Here is a 20,093-nt window from a genome sequence, read left to right as displayed (position 1 = left end):
TTTGCGTTTCAAAACCAACATCAATTTTTTCTTTGCAGTAGTGGATAATTCTTTGCTAGAGTCTCATGCTTCAGCCCTGCCCAGTCTGAGCTAATACCAAACATCTGGTCTTGCATGGCATGTACGAGCGTTCAGCTAGGGATGTCGGGCAGGTTGCATGAAAGAAATCTAAAGCCAGAGGCCCATGGAATAGCCAGTTCGGAGCAGTTTCATTACAGAAAAATCAACTGTAGGTATCTGTTTCTGTAGTGTAGTGGTTATCACGTTCGCCTCACACGCGAAAGGTCCCCGGTTCGAAACCGGGCAGAAACAGTTGTTATATTGTGTTGGCTACAATGTTGATAGGTGCCGTTTTGCCATGGAATTGTCCAAGCCCTGAAGATTATTTCATGCAATCTCGTTCCAAGAAAGGGAATTCTCTCAAAACACTAAAGTAATCGGCGTGTGGATGTATCTGTTGGTTCTCAGACCTTGCTTTCAAAAGAGCCCTGCAATCGGTTCACTGCTCACCTAGAACAAGCATTAACATGGAGAATTGTTGGCACCAACAGGAATCTTATTTTAGTGGAGTGTTTCTGGCTTTGAGTGCAGAGGCCCTCGGCTCAATTCCAAGATGATCCTTCTCAAGGTGATGATACAAATGCATTGTCACCTTTACGTTTAATGTCAGAATCATTTATTTCCAGTTGGTGGTGTAAGAATGTTTGCAACAGTATGGCGATTTTTCCTAGCCATGCATGAATGAAAGCATATCACTCGCCTTTAGGTGTTTTTCTAATACATTGATATTTGCATCTTCCTTCTTAGCCTGCATGTTTGACTATCTTACAGGCTGCATGTAATAAGTATCACATCAGGGCCCTTCTTCTACTCAATTCACAACTGTTCTATCACGACATAGATAAGAAAGCTGCATCTGCTTTTGTTGTGTAGTGGTAATCAGGTTTACCTGACGTGTGAAAGCCCCATGCTTTGAAAGTACACAGTAACAAAGAAACCGATGACTTTTATAAAAAGGTGTCATGTGTGTCTCTTACTTTGCACAAAAAGTGCCAGAGATGGCTTCATTTGCAGTCACTTGAAAAGTAGGGATTCTCCAATAAATGGTAAATGGTTTAAACAAATCTGAAGAAATGCATGACATACCTGTGTGTGTGTGTGTACGCATGTATGTATATATAGGGAGAGAGAGAGCGTCAATATAAACAGACTTTATTTCAATCAAGCTGTCTTTTCTATCCTTCAGGAGCAGAATGTTCTGATCATCAGCGCTCCAGAATGTAGTGTTTTCTTGGCAAGCATCACATATTGTGATGTGTTAGCTAAAAGTTCCATATCCTAGAGACTGATATATTCCTCTGTACTTGTACCTTGGGGATTCATCAAAACCTGGCATCATAAGCAGCTTTCTACTGCCACAGACTGGACAGCGAAACAATTTAAAATATCCCAGAAAAAGAAAATAAGCATGCTTAATCAGAGCTTTCTGGACAGGAAGGACATTTGAGCAAGTGAGGAATAAGCACTGCTTTTGTTAATTTGCATAGGCAGAATAGAGACTTCTGGGAAAAGGCCGAAATTACAGTCACAGAAAATGGCTGCATCTATAGAGAACGCTAAGAAGTGTTGGCAGCTTTTCCTCTGACCCTGGCCACTTTTACAAGCAATCCTATGATAGTCAGCAGGACCCACCCTAAAAAGGAAGGGGCATCCACTTGGACCCTTTCCACCTTTTCTAAATCTCGCCTGATTGAGCACTGATTGAGCAGATAAGCACATGTCATTCTCATTTCAGAAAGGTATTGGTTAGCTTGCTGCTAGCAGCTCAGTTATGTTATGATGTTAGAGGCTATGCAAGGAATGCTTTAGTCCAGCGATATGCAGTTTTTATTGCGCCTTGCATTCAGCAGGAAGATCTTTAGCTTGAATCTGTGGCCTAGGTATTCACCTTGGTATTTCTTTTGGCACAAAGTGAAGGAGTATTTGAGAGAAAATGCACAATGTGTTTCTTATGTTGTTATGAACAACTTGTTACTCTTTCTCATTAAGCTTCAGCCACTGCAGAAATATATAAATAAGGGCTGACTTCCTGTAAGACGTGTCCAAAGCTGGGACGGAATAAAAGGAGACACTTGTAAATGATAGTGCTATCGTTTGAGAAAGGGTAAGTTGAGACTGACTTTCATGCGTTTTCACAGACCAAGCATCATAAAGATACCAGCATGATCTTCATTGCGGGCTTAGAGCCGGTATTAGCTTTTGAGAGGTAAGAGGATTTTGAGGGCTCGTTGGTCTAGGGGTATGATTCTCGCTTTGGGTGCGAGAGGTCCCGGGTTCAAATCCCGGACGAGCCCTTTTCTTGGTACTCTTTTCAAGTTGTTTTGAAGTTTGCGTTTCAAAACCAACATCAATTTTTTCTTTGCAGTAGTGGATAATTCTTTGCTAGAGTCTCATGCTTCAGCCCTGCCCAGTCTGAGCTAATACCAAACATCTGGTCTTGCATGGCATGTACGAGCGTTCAGCTAGGGATGTCGGGCAGGTTGCATGAAAGAAATCTAAAGCCAGAGGCCCATGGAATAGCCAGTTCGGAGCAGTTTCATTACAGAAAAATCAACTGTAGGTATCTGTTTCTGTAGTGTAGTGGTTATCACGTTCGCCTCACACGCGAAAGGTCCCCGGTTCGAAACCGGGCAGAAACAGTTGTTATATTGTGTTGGCTACAATGTTGATAGGTGCCGTTTTGCCATGGAATTGTCCAAGCCCTGAAGATTATTTCATGCAATCTCGTTCCAAGAAAGGGAATTCTCTCAAAACACTAAAGTAATCGGCGTGTGGATGTATCTGTTGGTTCTCAGACCTTGCTTTCAAAAGAGCCCTGCAATCGGTTCACTGCTCACCTAGAACAAGCATTAACATGGAGAATTGTTGGCACCAACAGGAATCTTATTTTAGTGGAGTGTTTCTGGCTTTGAGTGCAGAGGCCCTCGGCTCAATTCCAAGATGATCCTTCTCAAGGTGATGATACAAATGCATTGTCACCTTTACGTTTAATGTCAGAATCATTTATTTCCAGTTGGTGGTGTAAGAATGTTTGCAACAGTATGGCGATTTTTCCTAGCCATGCATGAATGAAAGCATATCACTCGCCTTTAGGTGTTTTTCTAATACATTGATATTTGCATCTTCCTTCTTAGCCTGCATGTTTGACTATCTTACAGGCTGCATGTAATAAGTATCACATCAGGGCCCTTCTTCTACTCAATTCACAACTGTTCTATCACGACATAGATAAGAAAGCTGCATCTGCTTTTGTTGTGTAGTGGTAATCAGGTTTACCTGACGTGTGAAAGCCCCATGCTTTGAAAGTACACAGTAACAAAGAAACCGATGACTTTTATAAAAAGGTGTCATGTGTGTCTCTTACTTTGCACAAAAAGTGCCAGAGATGGCTTCATTTGCAGTCACTTGAAAAGTAGGGATTCTCCAATAAATGGTAAATGGTTTAAACAAATCTGAAGAAATGCATGACATACCTGTGTGTGTGTGTGTACGCATGTATGTATATATAGGGAGAGAGAGAGCGTCAATATAAACAGACTTTATTTCAATCAAGCTGTCTTTTCTATCCTTCAGGAGCAGAATGTTCTGATCATCAGCGCTCCAGAATGTAGTGTTTTCTTGGCAAGCATCACATATTGTGATGTGTTAGCTAAAAGTTCCATATCCTAGAGACTGATATATTCCTCTGTACTTGTACCTTGGGGATTCATCAAAACCTGGCATCATAAGCAGCTTTCTACTGCCACAGACTGGACAGCGAAACAATTTAAAATATCCCAGAAAAAGAAAATAAGCATGCTTAATCAGAGCTTTCTGGACAGGAAGGACATTTGAGCAAGTGAGGAATAAGCACTGCTTTTGTTAATTTGCATAGGCAGAATAGAGACTTCTGGGAAAAGGCCGAAATTACAGTCACAGAAAATGGCTGCATCTATAGAGAACGCTAAGAAGTGTTGGCAGCTTTTCCTCTGACCCTGGCCACTTTTACAAGCAATCCTATGATAGTCAGCAGGACCCACCCTAAAAAGGAAGGGGCATCCACTTGGACCCTTTCCACCTTTTCTAAATCTCGCCTGATCGAGCCTGATTGAGCACTGATTGAGCAGATAAGCACATATCATTCTCATTTCAGAAAGGTATTGGTTAGCTTGCTGCTAGCAGCTCAGTTATGTTATGATGTTAGAGGCTATGCAAGGAATGCTTTAGTCCAGCGATATGCAGTTTTTATTGCGCCTTGCATTCAGCAGGAAGATCTTTAGCTTGAATCTGTGGCCTAGGTATTCACCTTGGTATTTCTTTTGGCACAAAGTGAAGGAGTATTTAAGAGAAAATGCACAATGTGTTTTTTATGTTGTTATGAACAACTTGTTACTCTTTCTCATTAAGCTTCAGCCACTGAAGAAATATATAAATAAGGGCTGACTTCCTGTAAGACGTGTCCAAAGCTGGGACGGAATAAAAGGAGACACTTGTAAATGATAGTGCTATCGTTTGAGAAAGGGTAAGTTGAGACTGACTTTCATGCGTATTCACAGACCAAGCATCATAAAGATACCAGCATGATCTTCATTGCGGGCTTAGAGCCGGTATTAGCTTTTGAGAGGTAAGAGGATTTTGAGGGCTCGTTGGTCTAGGGGTATGATTCTCGCTTTGGGTGCGAGAGGTCCCGGGTTCAAATCCCGGACGAGCCCTTTTCTTGGTACTCTTTTCAAGTTGTTTTGAAGTTTGCGTTTCAAAACCAACATCAATTTTTTCTTTGCAGTAGTGGATAATTCTTTGCTAGAGTCTCATGCTTCAGCCCTGCCCAGTCTGAGCTAATACCAAACATCTGGTCTTGCATGGCATGTACGAGCGTTCAGCTAGGGATGTCGGGCAGGTTGCATGAAAGAAATCTAAAGCCAGAGGCCCATGGAATAGCCAGTTCGGAGCAGTTTCATTACAGAAAAATCAACTGTAGGTATCTGTGTCTGTAGTGTAGTGGTTATCACGTTCGCCTCACACGCGAAAGGTCCCCGGTTCGAAACCGGGCAGAAACAGTTGTTATATTGTGTTGGCTACAATGTTGATAGGTGCCGTTTTGCCATGGAATTGTCCAAGCCCTGAAGATTATTTCATGCAATCTCGTTCCAAGAAAGGGAATTCTCTCAAAACACTAAAGTAATCGGCGTGTGGATGTATCTGTTGGTTCTCAGACCTTGCTTTCAAAAGAGCCCTGCAATCGGTTCACTGCTCACCTAGAACAAGCATTAACATGGAGAATTGTTGGCACCAACAGGAATCTTATTTTAGTGGAGTGTTTCTGGCTTTGAGTGCAGAGGCCCTCGGCTCAATTCCAAGATGATCCTTCTCAAGGTGATGATACAAATGCATTGTCACCTTTACGTTTAATGTCAGAATCATTTATTTCCAGTTGGTGGTGTAAGAATGTTTGCAACAGTATGGCGATTTTTCCTAGCCATGCATGAATGAAAGCATATCACTCGCCTTTAGGTGTTTTTCTAATACATTGATATTTGCATCTTCCTTCTTAGCCTGCATGTTTGACTATCTTACAGGCTGCATGTAATAAGTATCACATCAGGGCCCTTCTTCTACTCAATTCACAACTGTTCTATCACGACATAGATAAGAAAGCTGCATCTGCTTTTGTTGTGTAGTGGTAATCAGGTTTACCTGACGTGTGAAAGCCCCATGCTTTGAAAGTACACAGTAACAAAGAAACCGATGACTTTTATAAAAAGGTGTCATGTGTGTCTCTTACTTTGCACAAAAAGTGCCAGAGATGGCTTCATTTGCAGTCACTTGAAAAGTAGGGATTCTCCAATAAATGGTAAATGGTTTAAACAAATCTGAAGAAATGCATGACATACCTGTGTGTGTGTGTGTACGCATGTATGTATATATAGGGAGAGAGAGAGCGTCAATATAAACAGACTTTATTTCAATCAAGCTGTCTTTTCTATCCTTCAGGAGCAGAATGTTCTGATCATCAGCGCTCCAGAATGTAGTGTTTTCTTGGCAAGCATCACATATTGTGATGTGTTAGCTAAAAGTTCCATATCCTAGAGACTGATATATTCCTCTGTACTTGTACCTTGGGGATTCATCAAAACCTGGCATCATAAGCAGCTTTCTACTGCCACAGACTGGACAGCGAAACAATTTAAAATATCCCAGAAAAAGAAAATAAGCATGCTTAATCAGAGCTTTCTGGACAGGAAGGACATTTGAGCAAGTGAGGAATAAGCACTGCTTTTGTTAATTTGCATAGGCAGAATAGAGACTTCTGGGAAAAGGCCGAAATTACAGTCACAGAAAATGGCTGCATCTATAGAGAACGCTAAGAAGTGTTGGCAGCTTTTCCTCTGACCCTGACCACTTTTACAAGCAATCCTATGATAGTCAGCAGGACCCACCCTAAAAAGGAAGGGGCATCCACTTGGACCCTTTCCACCTTTTCTAAATCTCGCCTGATTGAGCACTGATTGAGCAGATAAGCACATGTCATTCTCATTTCAGAAAGGTATTGGTTAGCTTGCTGCTAGCAGCTCAGTTATGTTATGATGTTAGAGGCTATGCAAGGAATGCTTTAGTCCAGCGATATGCAGTTTTTATTGCGCCTTGCATTCAGCAGGAAGATCTTTAGCTTGAATCTGTGGCCTAGGTATTCACCTTGGTATTTCTTTTGGCACAAAGTGAAGGAGTATTTGAGAGAAAATGCACAATGTGTTTCTTATGTTGTTATGAACAACTTGTTACTCTTTCTCATTAAGCTTCAGCCACTGCAGAAATATATAAATAAGGGCTGACTTCCTGTAAGACGTGTCCAAAGCTGGGACGGAATAAAAGGAGACACTTGTAAATGATAGTGCTATCGTTTGAGAAAGGGTAAGTTGAGACTGACTTTCATGCGTTTTCACAGACCAAGCATCATAAAGATACCAGCATGATCTTCATTGCGGGCTTAGAGCCGGTATTAGCTTTTGAGAGGTAAGAGGATTTTGAGGGCTCGTTGGTCTAGGGGTATGATTCTCGCTTTGGGTGCGAGAGGTCCCGGGTTCAAATCCCGGACGAGCCCTTTTCTTGGTACTCTTTTCAAGTTGTTTTGAAGTTTGCGTTTCAAAACCAACATCAATTTTTTCTTTGCAGTAGTGGATAATTCTTTGCTAGAGTCTCATGCTTCAGCCCTGCCCAGTCTGAGCTAATACCAAACATCTGGTCTTGCATGGCATGTACGAGCGTTCAGCTAGGGATGTCGGGCAGGTTGCATGAAAGAAATCTAAAGCCAGAGGCCCATGGAATAGCCAGTTCGGAGCAGTTTCATTACAGAAAAATCAACTGTAGGTATCTGTTTCTGTAGTGTAGTGGTTATCAAGTTCGCCTCACACGCGAAAGGTCCCCGGTTCGAAACCGGGCAGAAACAGTTGTTATATTGTGTTGGCTACAATGTTGATAGGTGCCGTTTTGCCATGGAATTGTCCAAGCCCTGAAGATTATTTCATGCAATCTCGTTCCAAGAAAGGGAATTCTCTCAAAACACTAAAGTAATCGGCGTGTGGATGTATCTGTTGGTTCTCAGACCTTGCTTTCAAAAGAGCCCTGCAATCGGTTCACTGCTCACCTAGAACAAGCATTAACATGGAGAATTGTTGGCACCAACAGGAATCTTATTTTAGTGGAGTGTTTCTGGCTTTGAGTGCAGAGGCCCTCGGCTCAATTCCAAGATGATCCTTCTCAAGGTGATGATACAAATGCATTGTCACCTTTACGTTTAATGTCAGAATCATTTATTTCCAGTTGGTGGTGTAAGAATGTTTGCAACAGTATGGCGATTTTTCCTAGCCATGCATGAATGAAAGCATATCACTCGCCTTTAGGTGTTTTTCTAATACATTGATATTTGCATCTTCCTTCCTAGCCTGCATGTTTGACTATCTTACAGGCTGCATGTAATAAGTATCACATCAGGGCCCTTCTTCTACTCAATTCACAACTGTTCTATCACGACATAGATAAGAAAGCTGCATCTGCTTTTGTTGTGTAGTGGTAATCAGGTTTACCTGACGTGTGAAAGCCCCATGCTTTGAAAGTACACAGTAACAAAGAAACCGATGACTTTTATAATAAGGTGTCATGTGTGTCTCTTACTTTGCACAAAAAGTGCCAGAGATGACTTCATTTGCAGTCACTTGAAAAGTAGGGATTCTCCAATAAATGGTAAATGGTTGAAACAAATCTGAAGAAATGCATGACATACCTGTGTGTGTGTGTGTATGCATGTATGTATATATAGGGAGAGAGAGAGCGTCAATATAAACAGACTTTATTTCAATCAAGCTGTCTTTTCTATCCTTCAGGAGCAGAATGTTCTGATCATCAGCGCTCCAGAATGTAGTGTTTTCTTGGCAAGCATCACATATTGTGATGTGTTAGCTAAAAGTTCCATATCCTAGAGACTGATATATTCCTCTGTACTTGTACCTTGGGGATTCATCAAAACCTGGCATCATAAGCAGCTTTCTACTGCCACTGACTGGACAGCGAAACAATTTAAAATATCCCAGAAAAAGAAAATAAGCATGCTTAATCAGAGCTTTCTGGACAGGAAGGACATTTGAGCAAGTGAGGAATAAGCACTGCTTTTGTTAATTTGCATAGGCAGAATAGAGACTTCTGGGAAAAGGCCGAAATTACAGTCACAGAAAATGGCTGCATCTATAGAGAACGCTAAGAAGTGTTGGCAGCTTTTCCTCTGACCCTGGCCACTTTTACAAGCAATCCTATGATAGTCAGCAGGACCCACCCTAAAAAGGAAGGGGCATCCACTTGGACCCTTTCCACCTTTTCTAAATCTCGCCTGATCGAGCCTGATTGAGCACTGATTGAGCAGATAAGCACATATCATTCTCATTTCAGAAAGGTATTGGTTAGCTTGCTGCTAGCAGCTCAGTTATGTTATGATGTTAGAGGCTATGCAAGGAATGCTTTAGTCCAGCGATATGCAGTTTTTATTGCGCCTTGCATTCAGCAGGAAGATCTTTAGCTTGAATCTGTGGCCTAGGTATTCACCTTGGTATTTCTTTTGGCACAAAGTGAAGGAGTATTTAAGAGAAAATGCACAATGTGTTTCTTATGTTGTTATGAACAACTTGTTACTCTTTCTCATTAAGCTTCAGCCACTGAAGAAATATATAAATAAGGGCTGACTTCCTGTAAGACGTGTCCAAAGCTGGGACGGAATAAAAGGAGACACTTGTAAATGATAGTGCTATCGTTTGAGAAAGGGTAAGTTGAGACTGACTTTCATGCGTATTCACAGACCAAGCATCATAAAGATACCAGCATGATCTTCATTGCGGGCTTAGAGCCGGTATTAGCTTTTGAGAGGTAAGAGGATTTTGAGGGCTCGTTGGTCTAGGGGTATGATTCTCGCTTTGGGTGCGAGAGGTCCCGGGTTCAAATCCCGGACGAGCCCTTTTCTTGGTACTCTTTTCAAGTTGTTTTGAAGTTTGCGTTTCAAAACCAACATCAATTTTTTCTTTGCAGTAGTGGATAATTCTTTGCTAGAGTCTCATGCTTCAGCCCTGCCCAGTCTGAGCTAATACCAAACATCTGGTCTTGCATGGCATGTACGAGCGTTCAGCTAGGGATGTCGGGCAGGTTGCATGAAAGAAATCTAAAGCCAGAGGCCCATGGAATAGCCAGTTCGGAGCAGTTTCATTACAGAAAAATCAACTGTAGGTATCTGTTTCTGTAGTGTAGTGGTTATCACGTTCGCCTCACACGCGAAAGGTCCCCGGTTCGAAACCGGGCAGAAACAGTTGTTATATTGTGTTGGCTACAATGTTGATAGGTGCCGTTTTGCCATGGAATTGTCCAAGCCCTGAAGATTATTTCATGCAATCTCGTTCCAAGAAAGGGAATTCTCTCAAAACACTAAAGTAATCGGCGTGTGGATGTATCTGTTGGTTCTCAGACCTTGCTTTCAAAAGAGCCCTGCAATCGGTTCACTGCTCACCTAGAACAAGCATTAACATGGAGAATTGTTGGCACCAACAGGAATCTTATTTTAGTGGAGTGTTTCTGGCTTTGAGTGCAGAGGCCCTCGGCTCAATTCCAAGATGATCCTTCTCAAGGTGATGATACAAATGCATTGTCACCTTTACGTTTAATGTCAGAATCATTTATTTCCAGTTGGTGGTGTAAGAATGTTTGCAACAGTATGGCGATTTTTCCTAGCCATGCATGAATGAAAGCATATCACTCGCCTTTAGGTGTTTTTCTAATACATTGATATTTGCATCTTCCTTCTTAGCCTGCATGTTTGACTATCTTACAGGCTGCATGTAATAAGTATCACATCAGGGCCCTTCTTCTACTCAATTCACAACTGTTCTATCACGACATAGATAAGAAAGCTGCATCTGCTTTTGTTGTGTAGTGGTAATCAGGTTTACCTGACGTGTGAAAGCCCCATGCTTTGAAAGTACACAGTAACAAAGAAACCGATGACTTTTATAAAAAGGTGTCATGTGTGTCTCTTACTTTGCACAAAAAGTGCCAGAGATGGCTTCATTTGCAGTCACTTGAAAAGTAGGGATTCTCCAATAAATGGTAAATGGTTTAAACAAATCTGAAGAAATGCATGACATACCTGTGTGTGTGTGTGTACGCATGTATGTATATATAGGGAGAGAGAGAGCGTCAATATAAACAGACTTTATTTCAATCAAGCTGTCTTTTCTATCCTTCAGGAGCAGAATGTTCTGATCATCAGCGCTCCAGAATGTAGTGTTTTCTTGGCAAGCATCACATATTGTGATGTGTTAGCTAAAAGTTCCATATCCTAGAGACTGATATATTCCTCTGTACTTGTACCTTGGGGATTCATCAAAACCTGGCATCATAAGCAGCTTTCTACTGCCACAGACTGGACAGCGAAACAATTTAAAATATCCCAGAAAAAGAAAATAAGCATGCTTAATCAGAGCTTTCTGGACAGGAAGGACATTTGAGCAAGTGAGGAATAAGCACTGCTTTTGTTAATTTGCATAGGCAGAATAGAGACTTCTGGGAAAAGGCCGAAATTACAGTCACAGAAAATGGCTGCATCTATAGAGAACGCTAAGAAGTGTTGGCAGCTTTTCCTCTGACCCTGGCCACTTTTACAAGCAATCCTATGATAGTCAGCAGGACCCACCCTAAAAAGGAAGGGGCATCCACTTGGACCCTTTCCACCTTTTCTAAATCTCGCCTGATCGAGCCTGATTGAGCACTGATTGAGCAGATAAGCACATATCATTCTCATTTCAGAAAGGTATTGGTTAGCTTGCTGCTAGCAGCTCAGTTATGTTATGATGTTAGAGGCTATGCAAGGAATGCTTTAGTCCAGCGATATGCAGTTTTTATTGCGCCTTGCATTCAGCAGGAAGATCTTTAGCTTGAATCTGTGGCCTAGGTATTCACCTTGGTATTTCTTTTGGCACAAAGTGAAGGAGTATTTAAGAGAAAATGCACAATGTGTTTTTTATGTTGTTATGAACAACTTGTTACTCTTTCTCATTAAGCTTCAGCCACTGAAGAAATATATAAATAAGGGCTGACTTCCTGTAAGACGTGTCCAAAGCTGGGACGGAATAAAAGGAGACACTTGTAAATGATAGTGCTATCGTTTGAGAAAGGGTAAGTTGAGACTGACTTTCATGCGTATTCACAGACCAAGCATCATAAAGATACCAGCATGATCTTCATTGCGGGCTTAGAGCCGGTATTAGCTTTTGAGAGGTAAGAGGATTTTGAGGGCTCGTTGGTCTAGGGGTATGATTCTCGCTTTGGGTGCGAGAGGTCCCGGGTTCAAATCCCGGACGAGCCCTTTTCTTGGTACTCTTTTCAAGTTGTTTTGAAGTTTGCGTTTCAAAACCAACATCAATTTTTTCTTTGCAGTAGTGGATAATTCTTTGCTAGAGTCTCATGCTTCAGCCCTGCCCAGTCTGAGCTAATACCAAACATCTGGTCTTGCATGGCATGTACGAGCGTTCAGCTAGGGATGTCGGGCAGGTTGCATGAAAGAAATCTAAAGCCAGAGGCCCATGGAATAGCCAGTTCGGAGCAGTTTCATTACAGAAAAATCAACTGTAGGTATCTGTTTCTGTAGTGTAGTGGTTATCACGTTCGCCTCACACGCGAAAGGTCCCCGGTTCGAAACCGGGCAGAAACAGTTGTTATATTGTGTTGGCTACAATGTTGATAGGTGCCGTTTTGCCATGGAATTGTCCAAGCCCTGAAGATTATTTCATGCAATCTCGTTCCAAGAAAGGGAATTCTCTCAAAACACTAAAGTAATCGGCGTGTGGATGTATCTGTTGGTTCTCAGACCTTGCTTTCAAAAGAGCCCTGCAATCGGTTCACTGCTCACCTAGAACAAGCATTAACATGGAGAATTGTTGGCACCAACAGGAATCTTATTTTAGTGGAGTGTTTCTGGCTTTGAGTGCAGAGGCCCTCGGCTCAATTCCAAGATGATCCTTCTCAAGGTGATGATACAAATGCATTGTCACCTTTACGTTTAATGTCAGAATCATTTATTTCCAGTTGGTGGTGTAAGAATGTTTGCAACAGTATGGCGATTTTTCCTAGCCATGCATGAATGAAAGCATATCACTCGCCTTTAGGTGTTTTTCTAATACATTGATATTTGCATCTTCCTTCCTAGCCTGCATGTTTGACTATCTTACAGGCTGCATGTAATAAGTATCACATCAGGGCCCTTCTTCTACTCAATTCACAACTGTTCTATCACGACATAGATAAGAAAGCTGCATCTGCTTTTGTTGTGTAGTGGTAATCAGGTTTACCTGACGTGTGAAAGCCCCATGCTTTGAAAGTACACAGTAACAAAGAAACCGATGACTTTTATAAAAAGGTGTCATGTGCGTCTCTTACTTTGCACAAAAAGTGCCAGAGATGACTTCATTTGCAGTCACTTGAAAAGTAGGGATTCTCCAATAAATGGTAAATGGTTGAAACAAATCTGAAGAAATGCATGACATACCTGTGTGTGTGTGTGTACGCATGTATGTATATATAGGGAGAGAGAGAGCGTCAATATAAACAGACTTTATTTCAATCAAGCTGTCTTTTCTATCCTTCAGGAGCAGAATGTTCTGATCATCAGCGCTCCAGAATGTAGTGTTTTCTTGGCAAGCATCACATATTGTGATGTGTTAGCTAAAAGTTCCATATCCTAGAGACTGATATATTCCTCTGTACTTGTACCTTGGGGATTCATCAAAACCTGGCATCATAAGCAGCTTTCTACTGCCACAGACTGGACAGCGAAACAATTTAAAATATCCCAGAAAAAGAAAATAAGCATGCTTAATCAGAGCTTTCTGGACAGGAAGGACCTTTGAGCAAGTGAGGAATAAGCACTGCTTTTGTTAATTTGCATAGGCAGAATAGAGACTTCTGGGAAAAGGCCGAAATTACAGTCACAGAAAATGGCTGCATCTATAGAGAACGCTAAGAAGTGTTGGCAGCTTTTCCTCTGACCCTGACCACTTTTACAAGCAATCCTATGATAGTCAGCAGGACCCACCCTAAAAAGGAAGGGGCATCCACTTGGACCCTTTCCACCTTTTCTAAATCTCGCCTGATTGAGCACTGATTGAGCAGATAAGCACATGTCATTCTCATTTCAGAAAGGTATTGGTTAGCTTGCTGCTAGCAGCTCAGTTATGTTATGATGTTAGAGGCTATGCAAGGAATGCTTTAGTCCAGCGATATGCAGTTTTTATTGCGCCTTGCATTCAGCAGGAAGATCTTTAGCTTGAATCTGTGGCCTAGGTATTCACCTTGGTATTTCTTTTGGCACAAAGTGAAGGAGTATTTAAGAGAAAATGCACAATGTGTTTCTTATGTTGTTATGAACAACTTGTTACTCTTTCTCATTAAGCTTCAGCCACTGAAGAAATATATAAATAAGGGCTGACTTCCTGTAAGACGTGTCCAAAGCTGGGACGGAATAAAAGGAGACACTTGTAAATGATAGTGCTATCGTTTGAGAAAGGGTAAGTTGAGACTGACTTTCATGCGTATTCACAGACCAAGCATCATAAAGATACCAGCATGATCTTCATTGCGGGCTTAGAGCCGGTATTAGCTTTTGAGAGGTAAGAGGATTTTGAGGGCTCGTTGGTCTAGGGGTATGATTCTCGCTTTGGGTGCGAGAGGTCCCGGGTTCAAATCCCGGACGAGCCCTTTTCTTGGTACTCTTTTCAAGTTGTTTTGAAGTTTGCGTTTCAAAACCAACATCAATTTTTTCTTTGCAGTAGTGGATAATTCTTTGCTAGAGTCTCATGCTTCAGCCCTGCCCAGTCTGAGCTAATACCAAACATCTGGTCTTGCATGGCATGTACGAGCGTTCAGCTAGGGATGTCGGGCAGGTTGCATGAAAGAAATCTAAAGCCAGAGGCCCATGGAATAGCCAGTTCGGAGCAGTTTCATTACAGAAAAATCAACTGTAGGTATCTGTTTCTGTAGTGTAGTGGTTATCACGTTCGCCTCACACGCGAAAGGTCCCCGGTTCGAAACCGGGCAGAAACAGTTGTTATATTGTGTTGGCTACAATGTTGATAGGTGCCGTTTTGCCATGGAATTGTCCAAGCCCTGAAGATTATTTCATGCAATCTCGTTCCAAGAAAGGGAATTCTCTCAAAACACTAAAGTAATCGGCGTGTGGATGTATCTGTTGGTTCTCAGACCTTGCTTTCAAAAGAGCCCTGCAATCGGTTCACTGCTCACCTAGAACAAGCATTAACATGGAGAATTGTTGGCACCAACAGGAATCTTATTTTAGTGGAGTGTTTCTGGCTTTGAGTGCAGAGGCCCTCGGCTCAATTCCAAGATGATCCTTCTCAAGGTGATGATACAAATGCATTGTCACCTTTACGTTTAATGTCAGAATCATTTATTTCCAGTTGGTGGTGTAAGAATGTTTGCAACAGTATGGCGATTTTTCCTAGCCATGCATGAATGAAAGCATATCACTCGCCTTTAGGTGTTTTTCTAATACATTGATATTTGCATCTTCCTTCCTAGCCTGCATGTTTGACTATCTTACAGGCTGCATGTAATAAGTATCACATCAGGGCCCTTCTTCTACTCAATTCACAACTGTTCTATCACGACATAGATAAGAAAGCTGCATCTGCTTTTGTTGTGTAGTGGTAATCAGGTTTACCTGACGTGTGAAAGCCCCATGCTTTGAAAGTACACAGTAACAAAGAAACCGATGACTTTTATAAAAAGGTGTCATGTGCGTCTCTTACTTTGCACAAAAAGTGCCAGAGATGACTTCATTTGCAGTCACTTGAAAAGTAGGGATTCTCCAATAAATGGTAAATGGTTGAAACAAATCTGAAGAAATGCATGACATACCTGTGTGTGTGTGTGTACGCATGTATGTATATATAGGGAGAGAGAGAGCGTCAATATAAACAGACTTTATTTCAATCAAGCTGTCTTTTCTATCCTTCAGGAGCAGAATGTTCTGATCATCAGCGCTCCAGAATGTAGTGTTTTCTTGGCAAGCATCACATATTGTGATGTGTTAGCTAAAAGTTCCATATCCTAGAGACTGATATATTCCTCTGTACTTGTACCTTGGGGATTCATCAAAACCTGGCATCATAAGCAGCTTTCTACTGCCACAGACTGGACAGCGAAACAATTTAAAATATCCCAGAAAAAGAAAATAAGCATGCTTAATCAGAGCTTTCTGGACAGGAAGGACCTTTGAGCAAGTGAGGAATAAGCACTGCTTTTGTTAATTTGCATAGGCAGAATAGAGACTTCTGGGAAAAGGCCGAAATTACAGTCACAGAAAATGGCTGCATCTATAGAGAACGCTAAGAAGTGTTGGCAGCTTTTCCTCTGACCCTGACCACTTTTACAAGCAATCCTATGATAGTCAGCAGGACCCACCCTAAAAAGGAAGGGGCATCCACTTGGACCCTTTCCACCTTTTCTAAATCTCGCCTGATTGAGCACTGATTGAGCAGATAAGCACATGTCATTCTCATTTCAGAAAGGTATTGGTTAGCTTGCTGCTAGCAGCTCAGTTATGTTATGATGTTAGAGGCTATGCAAGGAATGCTTTAGTCCAGCGATATGCAGTTTTTATTGCGCCTTGCATTCAGCAGGAAGATCTTTAGCTTGAATCTGTGGCCTAGGTATTCACCTTGGTATTTCTTTTGGCACAAAGTGAAGGAGTATTTAAGAGAAAATGCACAATGTGTTTCTTATGTTGTTATGAACAACTTGTTACTCTTTCTCATTAAGCTTCAGCCACTGAAGAAATATATAAATAAGGGCTGACTTCCTGTAAGACGTGTCCAAAGCTGGGACGGAATAAAAGGAGACACTTGTAAATGATAGTGCTATCGTTTGAGAAAGGGTAAGTTGAGACTGACTTTCATGCGTATTCACAGACCAAGCATCATAAAGATACCAGCATGATCTTCATTGCGGGCTTAGAGCCGGTATTAGCTTTTGAGAGGTAAGAGGATTTTGAGGGCTCGTTGGTCTAGGGGTATGATTCTCGCTTTGGGTGCGAGAGGTCCCGGGTTCAAATCCCGGACGAGCCCTTTTCTTGGTACTCTTTTCAAGTTGTTTTGAAGTTTGCGTTTCAAAACCAACATCAATTTTTTCTTTGCAGTAGTGGATAATTCTTTGCTAGAGTCTCATGCTTCAGCCCTGCCCAGTCTGAGCTAATACCAAACATCTGGTCTTGCATGGCATGTACGAGCGTTCAGCTAGGGATGTCGGGCAGGTTGCATGAAAGAAATCTAAAGCCAGAGGCCCATGGAATAGCCAGTTCGGAGCAGTTTCATTACAGAAAAATCAACTGTAGGTATCTGTTTCTGTAGTGTAGTGGTTATCACGTTCGCCTCACACGCGAAAGGTCCCCGGTTCGAAACCGGGCAGAAACAGTTGTTATATTGTGTTGGCTACAATGTTGATAGGTGCCGTTTTGCCATGGAATTGTCCAAGCCCTGAAGATTATTTCATGCAATCTCGTTCCAAGAAAGGGAATTCTCTCAAAACACTAAAGTAATCGGCGTGTGGATGTATCTGTTGGTTCTCAGACCTTGCTTTCAAAAGAGCCCTGCAATCGGTTCACTGCTCACCTAGAACAAGCATTAACATGGAGAATTGTTGGCACCAACAGGAATCTTATTTTAGTGGAGTGTTTCTGGCTTTGAGTGCAGAGGCCCTCGGCTCAATTCCAAGATGATCCTTCTCAAGGTGATGATACAAATGCATTGTCACCTTTACGTTTAATGTCAGAATCATTTATTTCCAGTTGGTGGTGTAAGAATGTTTGCAACAGTATGGCGATTTTTCCTAGCCATGCATGAATGAAAGCATATCACTCGCCTTTAGGTGTTTTTCTAATACATTGATATTTGCATCTTCCTTCCTAGCCTGCATGTTTGACTATCTTACAGGCTGCATGTAATAAGTATCACATCAGGGCCCTTCTTCTACTCAATTCACAACTGTTCTATCACGACATAGATAAGAAAGCTGCATCTGCTTTTGTTGTGTAGTGGTAATCAGGTTTACCTGACGTGTGAAAGCCCCATGCTTTGAAAGTACACAGTAACAAAGAAACCGATGACTTTTATAAAAAGGTGTCATGTGCGTCTCTTACTTTGCACAAAAAGTGCCAGAGATGACTTCATTTGCAGTCACTTGAAAAGTAGGGATTCTCCAATAAATGGTAAATGGTTGAAACAAATCTGAAGAAATGCATGACATACCTGTGTGTGTGTGTGTACGCATGTATGTATATATAGGGAGAGAGAGAGCGTCAATATAAACAGACTTTATTTCAATCAAGCTGTCTTTTCTATCCTTCAGGAGCAGAATGTTCTGATCATCAGCGCTCCAGAATGTAGTGTTTTCTTGGCAAGCATCACATATTGTGATGTGTTAGCTAAAAGTTCCATATCCTAGAGACTGATATATTCCTCTGTACTTGTACCTTGGGGATTCATCAAAACCTGGCATCATAAGCAGCTTTCTACTGCCACAGACTGGACAGCGAAACAATTTAAAATATCCCAGAAAAAGAAAATAAGCATGCTTAATCAGAGCTTTCTGGACAGGAAGGACCTTTGAGCAAGTGAGGAATAAGCACTGCTTTTGTTAATTTGCATAGGCAGAATAGAGACTTCTGGGAAAAGGCCGAAATTACAGTCACAGAAAATGGCTGCATCTATAGAGAACGCTAAGAAGTGTTGGCAGCTTTTCCTCTGACCCTGACCACTTTTACAAGCAATCCTATGATAGTCAGCAGGACCCACCCTAAAAAGGAAGGGGCATCCACTTGGACCCTTTCACCTTTTCTAAATCTCGCCTGATTGAGCACTGATTGAGCAGATAAGCACATGTCATTCTCATTTCAGAAAGGTATTGGTTAGCTTGCTGCTAGCAGCTCAGTTATGTTATGATGTTAGAGGCTATGCAAGGAATGCTTTAGTCCAGCGATATGCAGTTTTTATTGCGCCTTGCATTCAGCAGGAAGATCTTTAGCTTGAATCTGTGGCCTAGGTATTCACCTTGGTATTTCTTTTGGCACAAAGTGAAGGAGTATTTAAGAGAAAATGCACAATGTGTTTCTTATGTTGTTATGAACAACTTGTTACTCTTTCTCATTAAGCTTCAGCCACTGAAGAAATATATAAATAAGGGCTGACTTCCTGTAAGACGTGTCCAAAGCTGGGACGGAATAAAAGGAGACACTTGTAAATGATAGTGCTATCGTTTGAGAAAGGGTAAGTTGAGACTGACTTTCATGCGTATTCACAGACCAAGCATCATAAAGATACCAGCATGATCTTCATTGCGGGCTTAGAGCCGGTATTAGCTTTTGAGAGGTAAGAGGATTTTGAGGGCTCGTTGGTCTAGGGGTATGATTCTCGCTTTGGGTGCGAGAGGTCCCGGGTTCAAATCCCGGACGAGCCCTTTTCTTGGTACTCTTTTCAAGTTGTTTTGAAGTTTGCGTTTCAAAACCAACATCAATTTTTTCTTTGCAGTAGTGGATAATTCTTTGCTAGAGTCTCATGCTTCAGCCCTGCCCAGTCTGAGCTAATACCAAACATCTGGTCTTGCATGGCATGTACGAGCGTTCAGCTAGGGATGTCGGGCAGGTTGCATGAAAGAAATCTAAAGCCAGAGGCCCATGGAATAGCCAGTTCGGAGCAGTTTCATTACAGAAAAATCAACTGTAGGTATCTGTTTCTGTAGTGTAGTGGTTATCACGTTCGCCTCACACGCGAAAGGTCCCCGGTTCGAAACCGGGCAGAAACAGTTGTTATATTGTGTTGGCTACAATGTTGATAGGTGCCGTTTTGCCATGGAATTGTCCAAGCCCTGAAGATTATTTCATGCAATCTCGTTCCAAGAAAGGGAATTCTCTCAAAACACTAAAGTAATCGGCGTGTGGATGTATCTGTTGGTTCTCAGACCTTGCTTTCAAAAGAGCCCTGCAATCGGTTCACTGCTCACCTAGAACAAGCATTAACATGGAGAATTGTTGGCACCAACAGGAATCTTATTTTAGTGGAGTGTTTCTGGCTTTGAGTGCAGAGGCCCTCGGCTCAATTCCAAGATGATCCTTCTCAAGGTGATGATACAAATGCATTGTCACCTTTACGTTTAATGTCAGAATCATTTATTTCCAGTTGGTGGTGTAAGAATGTTTGCAACAGTATGGCGATTTTTCCTAGCCATGCATGAATGAAAGCATATCACTCGCCTTTAGGTGTTTTTCTAATACATTGATATTTGCATCTTCCTTCCTAGCCTGCATGTTTGACTATCTTACAGGCTGCATGTAATAAGTATCACATCAGGGCCCTTCTTCTACTCAATTCACAACTGTTCTATCACGACATAGATAAGAAAGCTGCATCTGCTTTTGTTGTGTAGTGGTAATCAGGTTTACCTGACGTGTGAAAGCCCCA

General features: G+C 41.7%; 15 non-coding genes across 15 annotated transcripts; all 15 read left to right on the top strand.

Moving 5' to 3' along the window:
- The first annotated feature begins 239 nt into the window (after positions 1–239).
- Positions 240–312, top strand: TRNAV-CAC (transfer RNA valine (anticodon CAC)). The gene has a single exon. It is a non-coding gene; the product is annotated as a tRNA-Val (tRNA).
- Positions 313–2,282: 1,970 nt separating this feature from the next.
- Positions 2,283–2,354, top strand: TRNAP-UGG (transfer RNA proline (anticodon UGG)). The gene has a single exon. It is a non-coding gene; the product is annotated as a tRNA-Pro (tRNA).
- A 272-nt stretch (positions 2,355–2,626) lies between these two features.
- On the top strand, positions 2,627–2,699 carry TRNAV-CAC (transfer RNA valine (anticodon CAC)). Its single transcript has one exon. It is a non-coding gene; the product is annotated as a tRNA-Val (tRNA).
- A 1,980-nt stretch (positions 2,700–4,679) lies between these two features.
- TRNAP-UGG (transfer RNA proline (anticodon UGG)) lies at positions 4,680–4,751 on the top strand. Its single transcript has one exon. It is a non-coding gene; the product is annotated as a tRNA-Pro (tRNA).
- A 2,315-nt stretch (positions 4,752–7,066) lies between these two features.
- TRNAP-UGG (transfer RNA proline (anticodon UGG)) lies at positions 7,067–7,138 on the top strand. The gene has a single exon. It is a non-coding gene; the product is annotated as a tRNA-Pro (tRNA).
- Positions 7,139–9,463: 2,325 nt separating this feature from the next.
- Positions 9,464–9,535, top strand: TRNAP-UGG (transfer RNA proline (anticodon UGG)). The gene has a single exon. It is a non-coding gene; the product is annotated as a tRNA-Pro (tRNA).
- A 272-nt stretch (positions 9,536–9,807) lies between these two features.
- On the top strand, positions 9,808–9,880 carry TRNAV-CAC (transfer RNA valine (anticodon CAC)). Its single transcript has one exon. It is a non-coding gene; the product is annotated as a tRNA-Val (tRNA).
- A 1,980-nt stretch (positions 9,881–11,860) lies between these two features.
- TRNAP-UGG (transfer RNA proline (anticodon UGG)) lies at positions 11,861–11,932 on the top strand. The gene has a single exon. It is a non-coding gene; the product is annotated as a tRNA-Pro (tRNA).
- Positions 11,933–12,204: 272 nt separating this feature from the next.
- On the top strand, positions 12,205–12,277 carry TRNAV-CAC (transfer RNA valine (anticodon CAC)). Its single transcript has one exon. It is a non-coding gene; the product is annotated as a tRNA-Val (tRNA).
- Positions 12,278–14,247: 1,970 nt separating this feature from the next.
- TRNAP-UGG (transfer RNA proline (anticodon UGG)) lies at positions 14,248–14,319 on the top strand. Its single transcript has one exon. It is a non-coding gene; the product is annotated as a tRNA-Pro (tRNA).
- Positions 14,320–14,591: 272 nt separating this feature from the next.
- Positions 14,592–14,664, top strand: TRNAV-CAC (transfer RNA valine (anticodon CAC)). Its single transcript has one exon. It is a non-coding gene; the product is annotated as a tRNA-Val (tRNA).
- A 1,970-nt stretch (positions 14,665–16,634) lies between these two features.
- Positions 16,635–16,706, top strand: TRNAP-UGG (transfer RNA proline (anticodon UGG)). The gene has a single exon. It is a non-coding gene; the product is annotated as a tRNA-Pro (tRNA).
- A 272-nt stretch (positions 16,707–16,978) lies between these two features.
- Positions 16,979–17,051, top strand: TRNAV-CAC (transfer RNA valine (anticodon CAC)). Its single transcript has one exon. It is a non-coding gene; the product is annotated as a tRNA-Val (tRNA).
- Positions 17,052–19,020: 1,969 nt separating this feature from the next.
- Positions 19,021–19,092, top strand: TRNAP-UGG (transfer RNA proline (anticodon UGG)). Its single transcript has one exon. It is a non-coding gene; the product is annotated as a tRNA-Pro (tRNA).
- Positions 19,093–19,364: 272 nt separating this feature from the next.
- TRNAV-CAC (transfer RNA valine (anticodon CAC)) lies at positions 19,365–19,437 on the top strand. Its single transcript has one exon. It is a non-coding gene; the product is annotated as a tRNA-Val (tRNA).
- Positions 19,438–20,093: the final 656 nt, after the last annotated feature.

The sequence above is a fragment of the Triturus cristatus genome, chromosome 8, assembly GCF_964204655.1.
Source record: "Triturus cristatus chromosome 8, aTriCri1.1, whole genome shotgun sequence".
In the NCBI taxonomy this organism is placed as follows: Eukaryota; Metazoa; Chordata; class Amphibia; order Caudata; family Salamandridae; genus Triturus; species Triturus cristatus.
The sequence above is the reverse complement of the archived record's forward strand: the minus strand, read 5'-3'. Positions and strand labels throughout refer to the sequence as shown.